Source organism: Sciurus carolinensis, chromosome 10 (assembly GCF_902686445.1).
Source record: "Sciurus carolinensis chromosome 10, mSciCar1.2, whole genome shotgun sequence".
Taxonomy (NCBI): domain Eukaryota; kingdom Metazoa; phylum Chordata; class Mammalia; order Rodentia; family Sciuridae; genus Sciurus; species Sciurus carolinensis.
This window is the reverse complement of record NC_062222.1, coordinates 109518729-109535165: the sequence shown is the minus strand read 5'-3', so window position 1 is coordinate 109535165 and position 16437 is coordinate 109518729. Positions and strand designations below refer to the sequence as shown.

The 16437-nt window shown below is 43.7% G+C and overlaps 1 pseudogene; it reads left to right on the top strand.

Annotated features, from left to right (window-relative positions):
* Positions 1-983: 983 nt before the first annotated feature.
* LOC124994300 (jupiter microtubule associated homolog 1-like) lies at positions 984-1347 on the top strand (annotated as a pseudogene).
* Positions 1348-16437: the final 15090 nt, after the last annotated feature.

Here is a 16437-nt window from a genome sequence, read left to right as displayed (position 1 = left end):
GCTTGCAAGACAAGCACTCTACCAATTGAGCTATCTCCCCAGCCCTGATCAAGATCTTTTAGAAAGTAATTTGATAGTGTTTATCAAAACTTAATACATACATATCTAATTTCTAGGGACCAGTTGCAAACTAAGCTAAACTGATTTGATGGACAACCATTGCCAGGTTTTGACAAAATTCAACTGACTCCAGTGAATAGAGGTGGAGGCCATAACCTTCATGTGGAGAGCCGTACACCTCAACTGCAGGTTTTTTCTTTTTTTCTTTTCAGATTTTTCACATTTATTTTCAGATGAAATGTATGCTTCAAAAATTGCTGTGGTTATACTCTTAATGATATACATAGTCCTCAAAAGTAACTGGAATAAATTGAAATCTTTTCTGAGATATTACATGTTCTTTCTTTATTTTTTAAATTTATTTATTTTGTTTTTGGTCCCAGGGATTGAACTCAGGGACCACTGAGCCACATTCCCAGCCCTAGTTTGTATTTTATTTTATTTAGAGATAGGGTCTCACTGAGTTGCTTAGCACCTGAATGTTGCTGAGGCTGTTTTTGAACTCTCAATCCTCCTGCCTCAGCCTCCAAAGTCACTGGGACTACAGGCATGAGCCACCACACCCAGTCTTGATGTCTTTTGATAGTAAAATTTTCATTATGAATAGTCATTACTAATTGGTTTTGTCCATTATGACATGATTTTGAACATCACCCTCACCCACAATTTCCCATTGTTTTCTTGGTTGTAAATAATCAAGGTCACAATTTCCACATCTTCCCTTCATCCCTTTTTATGCCATACTCTGGTAAAAATTCTTGCGTATGATGAGAAGACATGGCATCGAGGCCAGGTTTCTGTAGTTGTCTAACATAGTATCTCTATGTAAATTCTGCTGAGCAGGCTCCAGGCATGTCCATTCCTCTTCAGGGAAATCAACGGCCACATCACTGAATGTCAACAATTCCTTGCTCCTCGGCACCATGACCACCACCACCACCTTCAAGGGTGTTGACCCCAACAGCAGGAATAGCTCCCAGGTTTTGCAGCCTCCAGGTGGTGGGTCCAATTTAAAACGAGGCTTTGATGACCCAACAGAACAGCCCCTGAGGAAGAATAAAATGGCCTCTAGCATGTTTAGGACACCTGAAAAAAAATCCCTCTTCTTGGGCCAAGTCGGCAGGAGCCAAATCTAGTGGTGGCAGGGAAGATTTGGAGTCATCTGGACCACAGAGAAGGAACTCTGCTGAGGCAAGCTCTGGAGACTTCTTGGATCATTTCCTGGTGCCAGGCCTGCTCCCTAGGGATCTTCGGCACCTGCACAGCAGAACAAACTGGGACTCCTAAGCCTGGGAACAGTACGCACAGCTGAATGGCAGGTTTCTGATTAGGATACTTCAAACGCTGACCCATTGGCCCTAGGGTAACAAAAAGATAAGCCATTCTACTCTTTGCTAACACTCATGGCAGATATGGTGAGTCTACTCTTTGGGTTCATGCTGTCTCTTTCTAACTATGCCTTTGTAGGAGAGGAAAAATTCCTTTCTTTCTGCATTTTTAGGTTTTCAGCTGAACTCTGTAACAAAAGACAGATTAACACGACAAAAGTTTAACTGTACTTCATATGCATGGGAGAGACGCGGGAGGTGTAACCCAGACAGCTAGAATTTGGGACTCTATCACATCCTTTAAAAATACATCAATACAGGGGCTGGGGATTTAGCTCAGTTGGTAGAGTGCTGTCCTCACATGCACACAATTCTAATGGTTCTAATCCCCAGCACCACCAAAAAAAAAAGAAGAAAAAAAAAATACAGAGAAGTAACAAGACAAAGGAAAAGGCCTTCGGTTTCTAGGGTGGGATGATAACTGTAAGGAGGACTAAGGAGCCAGTGGGGAAAGTTTGGTGTGCCATTCTCTGGTGCCATCTCTGGAGTGATTGGACTGATATTGGCCGTAAACTTCTGCACAAGAATATGTCCTGAAAAAAAAAAAAAAAAGAATATGTCCTGCTTTTAGGAAAACAGGGGAAGGGCTGAGAGCTTTCTTGTATTTGCTTTTTCTCAATTGCCTTCAGCCCAAATAATCCTTAGGCCAAAGTGGCACATTTTGGTTGGCAAATTCCACTCTCCTTTACCTTTTTGAACTGCCGATCCTGGAAAACTAAAACATTTCCTAGGCTCTCACATGACTGAGATTTGGAATGAGAATCACGTTCCACCAAAGGCGGTGAGATGAGTTCCAAAATATCACCCTTTTATTGATAAAGGCTAAGCTGGAGAACATGCTTAGGGTAAGGTCCGGATGGCCTACAATTGAAGCCCAGGATCTGGCCAGCTTACTGGCAGATCAGGGCAACACAGGACCAGTAGTGACCTTGCCCCAGTGTGGGTGACGGAGGTTAAGGGAGGACCTGGCAACATTTAAGGGATGCAGAAGCCGAGGAGAATTTGTGTCTCTTGCACATAGCTCCCTCCCCCTGAGCTGAACATGCCCCATATTGTTCCCAAACTTGCCAACCATTGTTAAGCCACCTCCTTTCTCTCCTAGCCACCGCAGAAAGGGAGAGGGAGAGATCACAGGTGGCACAACTTCACATGGAGAATCATCAAGGAGGGTGAGAAAGGCAGGAAGTCTGGTGTCAAGGGGCAAAGAGAGTTGTCATGGTTTATTCCATAAACTCCTACTGTTTCAAATTAATTTTCTAGAACGTACCATTTTCGTGTGCACTTTGTATAGTTAAAAAAGAAAGAAAGGCATATGACTTTCACTTCCATGAAGGATGGAGTAACCTATAGCAGGTCAAAGCTTCTGCCAAGAAAAACTGGAAAAACTAGATACAATTTGGCGGGGGGGAACCTTTCAAAAGCATCATCAGACTGGATGAAGCAATAGGATGGGGAGGGGTTGACTCTGGAGGAGGGAGAACTGCAGAGAAGTGAACTGCTAACTGGCAATCACCTGCCTAGGGGACTCCTCATCCTGCATGTGCAGAGGCCTGGGGCTTGCTTCCACCCTGTCTAACGCAGCGTCCCTTTTTAGTCCCGGTCACAGCCATCTCGCAGCACGCACTGCAGGTTGTAACTAAACGCCAGTTTAACCTGTCTCTCCATCTAGACTGTGAACCTCCTGTGGGCAGGAGCGGCTGTCTTCCATACATCCCTGCCGTGTTCCAGCCCTGCCCTTGCTGGACAGGAGGGGCTTAGGCCTACTTGTCCGATTGAATTGAATTGAAACAGTGAATACTTTCCAGCTTTTTCAGATATCCTGGATTCCTGGAGGCCAAGTTCCCCTTAGGACTTTGTCAATTCAATAAGGTCAAACCCCAGCGCTTTCTAATTAAAATTGCATCCTCTGGGTCCTGCTCTACCTCCTCCAGGGTTGGAAGTGGGTGGGGCTGAGAGCCCTGTCCCTCACACTCTGACTCCCAGGCCGCACCCAAGCCCACGCCCTTACAGCCCTAGACTCTTCTCTCCCTAACTGCAGGAGGTCCTGAGGCCCTAACAAAAAGTCTAAGAACTGTTCTGAGGGCCTATCAGGCATCCAGATTTCTGTTTAACTCAGCCATTGCACAATCTCACCAAAGTCCTGGAGGCTCCTCAGATCCAGCATTCTCAAACCCCTTCCTCGAGGTTCTAAAACCAGGCTCTTCACCTCCAGACCCCTTGCCAGGCCTCTGGACACCTGCTCCTTGTAGGGGGTCCATGAAGCCCCACAAGTGAAGACTGTGCCTAGGGAAAAACCTATATGGTGCCACCAAAGCATAGCCTCAGAATAAAGTTCAATGTTCCCAGAACTTTATCCCTGTGGGTTTGAAGCCCTTTCCAGGTATAGAAAGCCCGAGACTAAAGCCGAGAAAACCCAGCTGCAGCCCTGGTTCTGCTGCCCTGTGACCTCAGACCATCTGTTTTCTGATGGGACTCTGACTTTTGTTTACGGACGTTTTATTATTTTGTTTTGTTTTAAGACAGGATTTTGCTATGTTGCCCAGGCTGCTCTCAAACTCCAGGCTCAAAGATCCTCTGAGCCTCTGACGACCTAAAGGAAGGTCTTAGATTTTTTTTCTGAATACCCCAAGCTGCTAGGCTCAGGGAAACTGAAGTATGTGGTCTCTATGTAAATATGGATGTGACTAAAACCTGGATGTGACCACAAAAAATGTGTGGGCAACATGGAACCCCAGAAAAGCAGCAGTGTTTCTGCAGCCCCGGGAGGGCCTGAGTTCCATTTGGGAGAGGAGTGAACTGCCTGCCCAGGAGCCAGACAAAGGTCCTTAGGCCTCTCCATACCTGGAGCAAATTTATCCCTTGTGCTCTGGGCCATTTTATAGCTGAGGGCTCATTTTACCCTCTCAGAAAGCCTGTGGAGCAGACCACAGACTCCCCATCAGTATTCTAGAACTGCGAGGCTCTGGGAGGTTAATTACCTTGTCCAAGATGAGCATCTCATCTCGCTAGTTAGGTGGTGGAAAATGGCGACGTGGCCTGGGGGCTTCAGCACCACCAGACCTTGTCATTAGTGCCTCAGGTTGCCTGGTTACTTGATCATGGATGGATCCAACACCCAGCCCGGTACCTGTATGTAAGGAGCTTGCTAAGATCCTATGAACTGAGTTAAATTGGAGCTTTCCATCAATAACCTAAGGTCTCAACAGCTTGGCCATCGTAGGGTGCTCAATAATGTCTCCTCAAATGAAAGCTGGTGAGGCACAGTGACTTGGATCCAGAATTTGGGATTCAAAATCAGATAATCCTGGGATCAAATCCCGTCCTGCTTGTTTCTCCCCATGCCCTGGGCCTCCTGGCTGTAGGGGACCTACTGCCCAGGGTTGTTATGGAAATGACACGGAACCACGCTGTGAAATCTGTTAGTAACTGCTTATCCCTCACTCCACAGGATCTGGGGCTGAAAAGTGTTCCAGGCCTTTTTTTCTTGCACAAGCTCTTAACTGCCCCACTTCTTAAAGGTGATGAAGTTGAGGAACCGAGAGGGTGAGTGTCGTCTCTGAGGTCACAGAGCTAGTGAGTGTGGGCGCCAGGACCATGAGGGAGAGTTCTGCGGGGGCCTGAGGCGGGTAGAGGTCAGCTGTCCTTGTTGCCCCTGTTGCATTGACAGCGGAGGAAAGGGAGGGCCAGAGCATTTGAGTTCCCATAGTTACCCCACAACAGTGCAGGCACCCGCGGTGGCCCTAGCAGTCAGAACTGGGCCACCGGCCCCTTGGCTTGTTTCTCGCAGCTTTCACGGAGGCCTGGCCTGGGCAGCCACACCCAGAGTTCTCACCACGCCCTGCAGCCCTGCCACCCAGAAGTTCTTGCCGCACCCTGCCTGCTCCAGGAAGGTAAACAGGGCCCCAAGAAGGACCGCATTGTGTGCCTGCCACCGTGGCCTTGAGGGCCTTGAGGCCGCAGGACCAGCACTTATAAATGCCAAACAGTAAGTGTCAGAATGGAGGCCTCTTGAACTTCGACTGACCTCAGCTCCATGCCAGTTAGTCCAGAGGACAAGTGCCTAGGAACCCGATTCCAGGAGAGAAAACTGCTTCATGGCATCTGGCTTCCACCTTGAAGCCGGGTGTTCACATGGGGAGGTGGCGAGAGGGGCGTCCTGTTCTCCTCGGGAAGACAGGAACTTGTCAGTATCACCCAGAGCAGAAGAAACTTCTGGTGTACCAGTACAAATCCCAGGAGTGAGAGATGGCACGATTCCTTTCTGCAGGGAAGACTTCCTGTGGGCCACACACCGGGCCTCAGGTTTTGCACAGGTTCATTGGTCGAATGCCCTCAACCACCCTAGAAGGTAGATGTCATTATTTTCATTTTGCTGGCAAGGAAACCATGGTCCAAAGAGTAAATAGCCTATTCTAGGGCTGCTCAGCCCACTGAGGTGCTGTCTTTGTCCCTTCCATTTGTTACAACAACTAGGTTGTCTTAAAAGCAACTGAGATTTATTCTCACAGTGACGGAGACTGGCAGTCCAGGATCAAGGTGCCAGCAATCTGGTATCTGGTGGTGTTCCACTCTCTAGTTCATAGACAGCACCTTCTAGCTGTGACCTCATAGGGCAGAAGGAGGGAGGGATCTCTCTCAGCCATCTTTTCTAAGGGTACTAATCCCATTTTTGAGGGCTCTGCCTTTAGGACCTAAGCAGCCCACCTCCTAAAACCTACCTTGGAGGTTAGTATTTCAGCATCTGGACTTTAGTGGGTGGGGCACAAGCATTCAGTCCTAGAAGGTCCTACTAGGGTACAGGAAGTCGGAGACACTTGTGCATACACAGAGCAAGCAACTTTGTTCCTGTTCCCCATCCAAAAGGCCCCCATTAAAAGTTAGTCCCCTCACCTAGAATTTACCGCAGAGTACAAAAGGGTTGGGGAAGGACCAGGGAGGAGAGGGGACTCCTCACAGAGCCACTCTCCTCCACCACTGTGAAAGGTACAAATCCTGCCCCTTCTGGGCTCCTGGCATCTCTGCCTCTGTAGGTTGAGGTTTGGCCTTCAGGGGTTAGTGCTCTAAGCTAATTTTCTGCAAAGGAGGTGACCAAGGTCACTTGAGAGAAAACATGCCAGAAGAAGTGGGCAGTGTAGTAAAGACAGCCTGGATCCTCAGAACTCACAAACCATCTGGGAAGACTGATATCATCAAGGCCAGCCCATTTTAAAAGCATGCTTTCTGAGTGCTCTAAGAAAATTCCTGCCTCAGACGTCACTGTGGTTTATCTGGAGTCTGGCAGTACTGCTGTGAGTTTGGGGCCTATGTAGGTTTATTGGGCTCCTGCTTATCAGTGCTATTGCAGGCCCTCCAAGAGATGTACCGGAACAGTTCCTTGATTTTTTCCATATACTGACAATTCTTTGACTTGTACACTACAAATATTTCAAGAGTTGATAGACAAAGTTTAAAGATCAGGGCTTTTCCCATAAAGGGTCAGGAGTTCCAGTTTTCAAGAGGGAACCCAGGGGGAAAAAAATGTAAGGTTTGGGCGCCCCCTGCTGGAAAGGAAGAATCTGGAAGAAACTTTGGGCTTGGGGACTGAGGGTTCTCAGCACACCTTCTCTTCTATGGATGGTTCTTCTACTTCCTGCCCTTCCGGGGCTGTATTACATGGAAGTAGTGTTGGTAAAGGCAGCAGGCCTAGTGACAAAGAGGGTGACCTCAAGAGCCAACTGCCCTGGTTCAAATCCTGGTTCTGCCACTGCTGTGTGACTTTGGGCAGGTCATTGAACCTCCCTGTGCCTCAGTTTCCTCATTTGTAAAACTGGGTTAACATTCAGTAGAGCCTACCTCATGGAGCACCAATGAGATATACATGGAATAACACCTCAAATGCTGAAATAGGCCAAACTTAGGACAGTGCCTGGCGCGTAGTATGAAAAGTGTTCATTATTGCTATTATCAATGCTGTCATCACTATTCTCACATCTAAGCGAAATCTTTCCTCCTGTCTCTCAACCCTAAAGGTCACTCTTGTGGCCATCAGAAGTTCTAACACTTTGGGAATCACTCCTGGGCATATACCACAGGGAGGGGTAGGGTGGAGATAACAATGCACGTAAAATACACCCGCCATCCCATCCCCTGAGTCAGCAGTTGGTACTATTAGATGACAACCAGTCACATCTTGGTGAGCATCATGGGTGATCATTCTAGATACCAAAGGAAGGGAAGAAGTCACTAACACTATTCCAATAAAAACATCTTCCTCAAAAGAGAAACATAGAATGACTTTCACGCCAGCCAGGCACTTCCAAAGTTTGCCGAGTCTCTTGGCTTTCTCCATGATTGCAAAATAAGCAGCAAATTTTTATTTCTGCCCTTGGGGAACACCGAATGCAGTCAGCTTTCTGAAGTGGGAGCAGATAACCCCAAATGAGCGATTTGTTTTTTGGGAACTTGGAGACTATACATATGTACATTCACCTTAGACACATAATACGTATACATGTGTGTGCACGGATGTGTCTATATTCCCTTTCTAGCCTCCTGGCTTATATACATAAGCACTGTGAACGTTTTTAAGACCATACATACACACGTCCATTCAGAACGACTTCTAGGTGTTTGTGTCCCTTTGGTGGAACGTTGGTGACCGTGGGGATGGAGATAGACAGGAAGTAGCTTCAGCATCCTTGGGGCTACCCACAGTCCTGTACATGTAAGAAGTCTGGCAGCTGGGCAGAGCGGGGCTTGGAAAGTGGGGTGAAGGTGGGGTGAAGGTGGGGTGCAACGGGCACATAGAGGATCCCAAAGGTTGATTTCAGGGTGGCCTGAGGTAGGAACAGCTTCACCATCCTTTTGCCTGGAAAAACTTGTACTTGGCACGACTCTTTGTCCAGATCCAGGGGCCAGTGTCCCCTCTGAGCCTCCGCAGCACCCTATACCACCCCACCAGAGCACTTGGCACTTGGCACTCTCTCCTTTCTCCGCCCTTTGGGATGGAGCTTCATGAGAGCCAGCAGAGACCTTCCTCTCCTCCCGCTCTGCACTCTGCCCTTAGCACTGCGCCAAGCAGCAAGCGCTTGGGTGGAGGGTGATGGACAGGTGGAAGTTGTATGGATGAGGGGACAAATTTGTGAATGAAGAGAAGGAGAGAAGCAGGGACTGGGAGCCCTGAGCTGGGAGCTCTTCCCCCCTGAGGAGCTCCCAGGTCCAGAGCCAAAGCCTGGGATGTAATATCTGCTGGCAGGGCCTCCTGACCACAGGGACCTGTGCAATGGCATTGTACCACAGCCCAAGGACGCCGTTCCCCAAATTAACATAAAATCAGGAATTGCTCAGTCTCAAAGCTGCTCAGACAAGCAAATTTTAAGCTGTGTCCCTTCAGCTCTGAAACAGAAATCCTCTTTCTTTTGCCGTGTCTCATGAACTGTGTTTCTGTTCACGTGGCTCAGAACTTGAAGTCATGTTGGTAACAACTGAGCTGCTATTACAATTTAAGATACTTATTTTTAATATCCTAAGATTATGCCAATTAGCATTCATAATTGGTGGTGCAGAAAAGCACCAAAAGCAATATATTTACTCCAGACTTCAGATGTCATAAAAGGCTCTGAAGAAGACCTAATAGCCATTATGGTGTGATATGCTTATAATTTAGCAGATTGATTTCTGCAAAATATCAGAGTTCATGCTGAAGAAATGAAAAGCACCATTAAAAGGCAGTTACACACCAATAAATGTAGATTTATGTGCTCTGAAAATATATTCCTTCATACTTTAAATTTATTAATGTGGGAAAATTGCTTTGAGTTACATAAGTTCTGAATAATGCAGTCTTTGGGAATGTATTCATTGCATAAAAATGAACCCATCCTAAAGATATCGTTTACTCCTAGGAACTCAAATATCCAGCACACTCAGTTACTGTAAATCTCATTATGATTTACAAATTGGAAGTTTTATTTATATATCAGTCTCTAATAAGCTTGGTTACCATGAGTTCTCTGGCAATAATGAAGGAAATAAGTTTCCCAAATGGTAAGCCCAAGGCCTGTGTCTGTGATGTGTCTACCAACCTCTTGTGTGTAACAGCATACAGCAGACCTGGGTAGACCTTAGTGCTCTCTCCATTTTTACCAAACTTTGGCAGAACTTCCTGAGAAGTAAGTACATGTATGCATCATTCAGTTAATAATAAAAGTTACTGTTTATTAGGTGTTTTTTGTTACATCAGGCATAATTCTTAAGTGCTTTTTGTTTATTATTTCATGTTATTGACACAACAATTCATGGGTATGGGCAAGTGAGGAAATTAAGGCACAGAAATGTTGAAAAATTGTCCAGATCATTATTTCAGATTCGGCAGAGATGGTTGTTTCAATGTCTCTAGTTTACTTTTGAATATGTCCATGAAGACGGTACGTAGTATATGAATTACTGTAGCCACAATGAAGTTGATTCTAAGCAAGAATGTGCAGTCTGAGGGTGGTCAGCAGGCTCTGTGCTCAGGAACCTGGGCTCTGCCAGCAGCCATTGCACACTTGTTATTTATAGCTCAATCAACAGTTAATAGGTTACCAAATCAGCATGGGGAATATCAGAAATGTGTTCTTATTTGCTAAATGGCATGGTGGATTTTAGAAATGGGCTCTGATTGGAACAATTAAGGGCATTTTAAATACAAGGTGTAGCTAAAATATTTTAGAGATATTCCCTACAATTACACAAATGAATTACAAGGACCCTGACACCTGTCACCTTCCCCCTTAAGGGCAAAGCTCCAGGCCATACAAATCCCTGGTAAGTTCCATGTATGGTCATGATCCAGAGGATCCCAGGTCCCTCTCCATCCAGTGCCAGCTGTCAGGGCAACAGAATCTGTCTGAATGTTTGGTGTTTCTGCCCTGAATGACCTTGTCATGAAGGTAGTAGATGGAGTACCTGGAGGGACAGAGAGCTGGGGCTTCCATCTGCCCTAAAGAGCAGGTTCCAGAAATGTCTCTGGATTTGCTTACTAATAAATGCTTGCTTAACAGACATCTATGTGTGTCTTAATAGACTCGTGTGAATTAGAACCTATAAGCATCGTTTTGAGGAATTCACTAATCCTCACTGTGATGATTAACTTTGGGTGTCACCTTGACTGATTGAAAGACACCTAGAGAATAGGTAAAGCATACCTCTAGGTGTGTCTGTGGAGTGTCTCCAGAGAAGACTGGCATGTGGGTCATAAAACTGAGGGGGGAAGACCTGTCCTGAATGTGAGTGGCACCATTTATTTGTTTGGGGGACAGAGGGAGTAAAATAGCAGCAGAAGGGGGATGCTCACTCCAGAGAGTACACTTGACCCTGCTAGAGGGGGTTTTTCTGCTGTGTCACCCATGGCTATCAGACTGCAGGTTCTTCAGCCTTCAAAAGCAGACTTGCACCAGTGACTCTCCATGGGACTTCTAAATCTTCAGCCTCAGGCCAGGGTGGCATGATTGGTCCTTCTTATTCTTAGGCTCCAGCTCCTTGGACTGAGCAGCTACTGGTTTCCCTGGTTCCCCAGCCAGCACAGGGCCATTGTGGGGCTACTTAGCCTCTAAATCCAGTAAATCCCCTCTTATAATTATGTATATTCTATCTGTTCTGTTTCTCTGGGGAATCCTAATATGCTCACTTCAAATCTCTTAGGTGACTATAGAAGAAACCAAAGTTTGTGTCTGGTCAAATTGACTCAGTTGAGTTGGTAACAGATATTGAACCCAGAACTGTTTGTCTCTAAAAACTCTATTCCTAACCATTAGGCTGGTAGGCCTGTGCTACCAAATTAAAAAAAAAAATGCATCATGGTTTCAACTTTTGAAACAAAGAATAGGTAAAACAAGAGTGGATAATCAACCTAGATGTCCTTTAACAGGTGAATGGATAAAGAAATTGTGGTACATATACACAATGAAATATTACTCAGTCTTAAAAAAGATTGAAGATACAGCCACATCAATGTTCATAGCTGCTCAATTCACAATAACCAGATTGTGGAACCAACCTAGATGCCCTTCAATTGATGAATGGATGAAGAAACTGTGGTATATATATACAATGGAATATTACTCAGCCATAAAGTATGATAAAATTATGGCATTTGCAGGCAAATGGATGAAATTGGAGAATATCATGCTAAGTGAGATAAGCCAATCTCAAAAAACCAAAGGAAGAATGATCTCGCTGATAAGTGGATGATGACACATAATGGGGGGTGGGAGGGGTTAGTGTTAGGGTTAGAGTTAGGGTTAGGGAGGGGGGCAAGAATGGAGGAAGGAAGGACTGTATAGAGGGAAAAGAGGGGTGGGAGGGGTGGGGGGAAGGGAAAAAATAACAGAATGAATCAAACAACATTACCCTATGTAAATTTATGATTACACAAATGGTATGCTTTTACGCCATGTACAGAGAAACAACATGTATCCCATTTGTTTACAATAATAAAAAAAAGAAAACCTTTACATCTCAGAACAGTGAGTCTGTGACATTAAAAAAAAAAAAAGGAAAAGAAATTATGGCATTTGCAGGTCAATGAATGGAACTAGAGAATATCATGCTAAGTGAAATAAGTCAAAGGCCGAATGTTTTCTCTGCTAAGCACATACTGATCCATAGTGGGACTCGTGGGAAGGGAAAATGAAGGAATTTTGGATTGTGCAGAGAGGAGGGGAAGGGTGGGACAGTGGGAATGGGAAGGATGGTAGAATAAACAGACATTATTACCCAATATACATGTATGATTGTACTACTTGTGTGACTCTGCAGCATGTACAGCCAGAGGAATGAGGATTTATGCTCTATTTGTGTACAATGTGTTAGAATGCATTTTACTGTCATGTATAACTAATTAGAACAAATTAATAAATAAAAAGTGGATAATCCAGAATTTTGAAAAATAATATCCAGTCAACCGCAAAGACAGTCATAGCTTATGGTGCCAATCTCTTAGAAATGACTAGCATGGTTGAAGGGAGAAAAGATGTCATTCCTTGGTACCCCTCCTATGAACCTCCCCTCTTGGGGTCAGTGTGTCAGAGCTGATCAATCCCTTTAACCAGGGATCACATGGGACTAACCCAAACCTAAGTTGAGATGTTATCAAAAGGAAGTTGAACCAGGTGTTTATTATGAAACATTGAACAATGTTAGAAGTGCTTACATATTTTGAAAACCAGCACATACTCTCTTCAGGAAGCTTTTGCATTCATTGACAGAGAAGGGGATTTGTTTTCTACTGAGGGCCTTCCTAGCCAGGCTGTGTTCTGTATCCCTGACCTCTGGGTCCTCAGTGTCGGGGCTGGTCCAGGTATGTCTATGTCTGTCTCTCTCTCTATCTCTCTCTCTCTCTCTCTCCCTCCCTCCCTCTCTCCTTTGTGGCTTGCTCAGTTCTCCATCCCCAACCAATGAGCTGAATTCTCTTCAATGAACTAGATGTTGGATAAAATGTCCTCACTACTGGTTTGATTAATGAATTATGGGTAAAACTCACAAGTTACCCCAAATTCCACCTGATAGCAAAGCATTTTAAATGGGCACCTTGGTGGAAATACTGCCTTTCTTCTCCTCCGTTGGTGAATTATACTATTTTTGAAAGGACAATCAGCTTTGAATTTTTCCAGGATAAATCCTTTTACTGAGTAAACTTGGTTGCAATGTTTTATATTTTTCATACATGGCTGGTTCAGCCTACTTTTATTAAAGATCTTTTCACCTAAGTGTGGGATTGGCCTGAAATTGTCCTTTCTGATAATATCCTCCTCAGTTCTTGCTATCAGAGGGTGCTGGTCTCTTAAAACAGCTTGGAATTGTTCCATCCTTTTCTATCTTCTGCAAGTTTGTGTAAAGGGGCATTTTTCTTACTAAAAGTTTGGTCCAATTCTCTGATCAGAGTATTTAAGCTTGAAGTTTTCTTTGTGGGAAGGATTAAATTACAGTCAGTTTTAAAAAACATTTATAAGATGATTCAGATTTCTCATGTCTACTTTGTCAGATTATTTCCTAATAATTTTCTAATTCATCCAAACATTTTGAATTTATTATTGTTTATAATCCCATCTTATATCTATGGGTCATCTAAGGCAAGGTCTCCTTTTCTGTTTCTGATATTGGTAATTTATTAATTTATTTCTCTTTTTTGTTCTCACCAGGGTTTTACTTTTGAATTTGCTAAACTTCTTTATTTTGAATCATTTTCTAGTTTGTCTTGCTTTTATCTTTGTTATTTTTCTCCCTTCTACTTTAAGCATAATTAAAATCTGTTCTTTTTCTCACTTCTTGATTTGATTTTTTTAAAAAATATTTTTACTAGTTGATGGATCTTTATTTTATTTGTTTGTTTATTTATTTTTATGTGGTGCTGAAAATCGAACCCAGTGCTTCACTTGTGCTAGGCAAGTGCTCTACCACTGAGCCACAACCCCAGCCAGTTTTATTGATTTTTAAGTTTTCTTTTTTTTTTTTTTTTTCTGATCTAAGCACTTAGCCCAGATAAAACACCCATGGAAATACAAATATAAAATTCTATAATAACAACCAAATTGACCACCCCAAGGAAATTTTAGAAGTCAAGTCTGTATTCAACCAGAATTAAATCAATACAGCTCAGTTAATATTTCAGTACTACATTGTTCAAAATCCATCTCTCAAAAGACCTATTAAATGTTGCAAAATGAAAACACCATTTACAATTTTGTCCCCATCTCCACCAGTGCCACCAAAATGACCAAAATGACAATGAATATTTAAAAAAAACCATATATAAATCATATATATGTATATATGTATGTATTCACATATATATTCTATATATATTCAGAAGGACAAAGAGAAAAGGAAGAAAGCAAATGTTTGGAAAGCTGAAAAGCGCATGGACAAGTATTCCTGGCTCAGTTGACCCAAGCTGAAACCAGAGCTACTGTGGTGGCCTGGAAGCAGCCCAGTCTGAGTCACAGAACCACGGGGAGACTGGAGTTGGTGACTCCCGAGCACTAGTAAGGTTGAAAACAGAAGACTGGTGACCAGTCTGTACAAGCAGCACATGGATCCTCCTAGGTATGACAGCACCCTCACCCAGACCGCCCTCCCCCCACACCTACACACATGCACTCCCTTCAATCTCAGAAGTCCAGAGGCCAACTCTCCCAAGAGCGTGAGCCAGGGAGACTGGCTTCAGGGACATCACCACAGAGCACCACACAGAGATCACAGGATCGACTGGAGTTCTACATAGTGAACTGTGAGTCCTCATCCCCTTCCCTTCCCTCTGGCCTCAGGATACTGGCAGCCAGGTCCATGACTCTCAAATCAGAGAGGACTTTAGGAAACTGAGTAAAGAGCCAGAACAGCTACCAAAGGGGTGTGTCCCAGTGAAACAGCCCAGCAAGATCACACTGCAGGAAAGTCCATCCATTAGCAAACTCCCTACTACAGTTCTGCTGCCACCATATATTTGTGCGCATGTGCGCGAACACACACACACACACACACACACACACACACACACACAGCTAGCAATTATCTCTTTAGTCTCTCTCTCTCTCTCTCTCTCTCTCTCTCTCTCTCTCACAAATATAAGATAGGAACCGAGGATGATCAAACACCTGAAAAAGAACTTTCAAATAAAAAAACTGGGATAAAAACAAAGAATTTTTCCAAGAGGTCAGGAGAAACAGGAATAATGAAAAGAGCAGAAGAAACTTCAAGAAACTGTTATCAGTATGTTAAAAGAAAAAAAGAGCCAGAAATTAGGAGTTAATGTAAAAGCTCTTTGAAAGAACCAAAAATCAAGTTCCTGGAAATTAAAACTCTAACAGCAGAAATGCAAAATACAATAATAGAAAGGTTAGCATCTGAGAAATAACCCAGGAAGCAGAAAAAAATCAGAAATGTAAAATAGAAGGGAAAAAATAAGAAATTTGAAGACCTGGCTTAGAGTTATAATATTCAAAAGAAAAAAAAAGGGGGGGGGGGAGAATATAGAAAATGGAGGGATTGAAACTATTCAAAACACAATTTGAAAAAATCCTGAGAACTGAAGGACATACCTTTTCATATCAAGAGGCCTCAGAGCTCTTTGCATAGTGGGTTTTAAAAAATTCCTTCTCTAAGACACATCATCATAACATTTTGGAATTCCAAGAACAAAAAGAAGATTCTAAAGGCACCCAGAGAGGGAATAACAAATCTCATCCAAAAGACAAAATATCAGGCCTCTCACGAGGTGTGCTGAAAGCAAAAATGAAAAGGCCTTCACATTTCTAAGGGGAAAATATTTTTCCATTTAGATTCTACACCTCACCCGACATCAATCAGGAATGAGGTTGAAATGATTTTCTACACATTCACAATCTGGAAGCTAGACAAGGATGTGCCCTTCCCAAAATCAAAGTGTAAAACAAGAAAGAGGATTTCATGGTATAAAACAAACAAACAAACAAAGACCAACACTGAGGAGAACTGAAAGGAATTTTGAAGTTGGTAATTAAAGGACATCCCAGGGTGATAGCTGTGCAGTGGACTTACATAGCACCCAGCTGAGACTGCAGCAGGGGGACAGAGTTAGGGCCAGGACGGAGGGGTGTCCTACCCCCAGATGTTTACACCGGTAGGACTTACGAGAGGAGATTGCCATTTTTGGTGGAGGGTTTGGGGCTGATTTCAGTAGAGATACATAGAAAACTAAGCAACAAACAAAGAAATGCAAGAAGAAAAAGTTGAGAGAGAAAAAAATAGAATCATAATATTTATGTGACTCTGCTGGAGGTATAGTCATAATGATATAAATGCAAAACATGTCATGTACTATCAGATGGCAGGAGATGATGTGAAAGGGGGAAGAGAACATAGGAATGGAATTAAATTGGTTTTTTTTTTTTTTTTTTTTTTTTTTTTTGGTACTGGGGATGGAACCCAGAGGCTCTTTACTTGAGCCACATCCCAGCCCTTTTTATTTTTTATTTTGAAACAGGGTCTCACT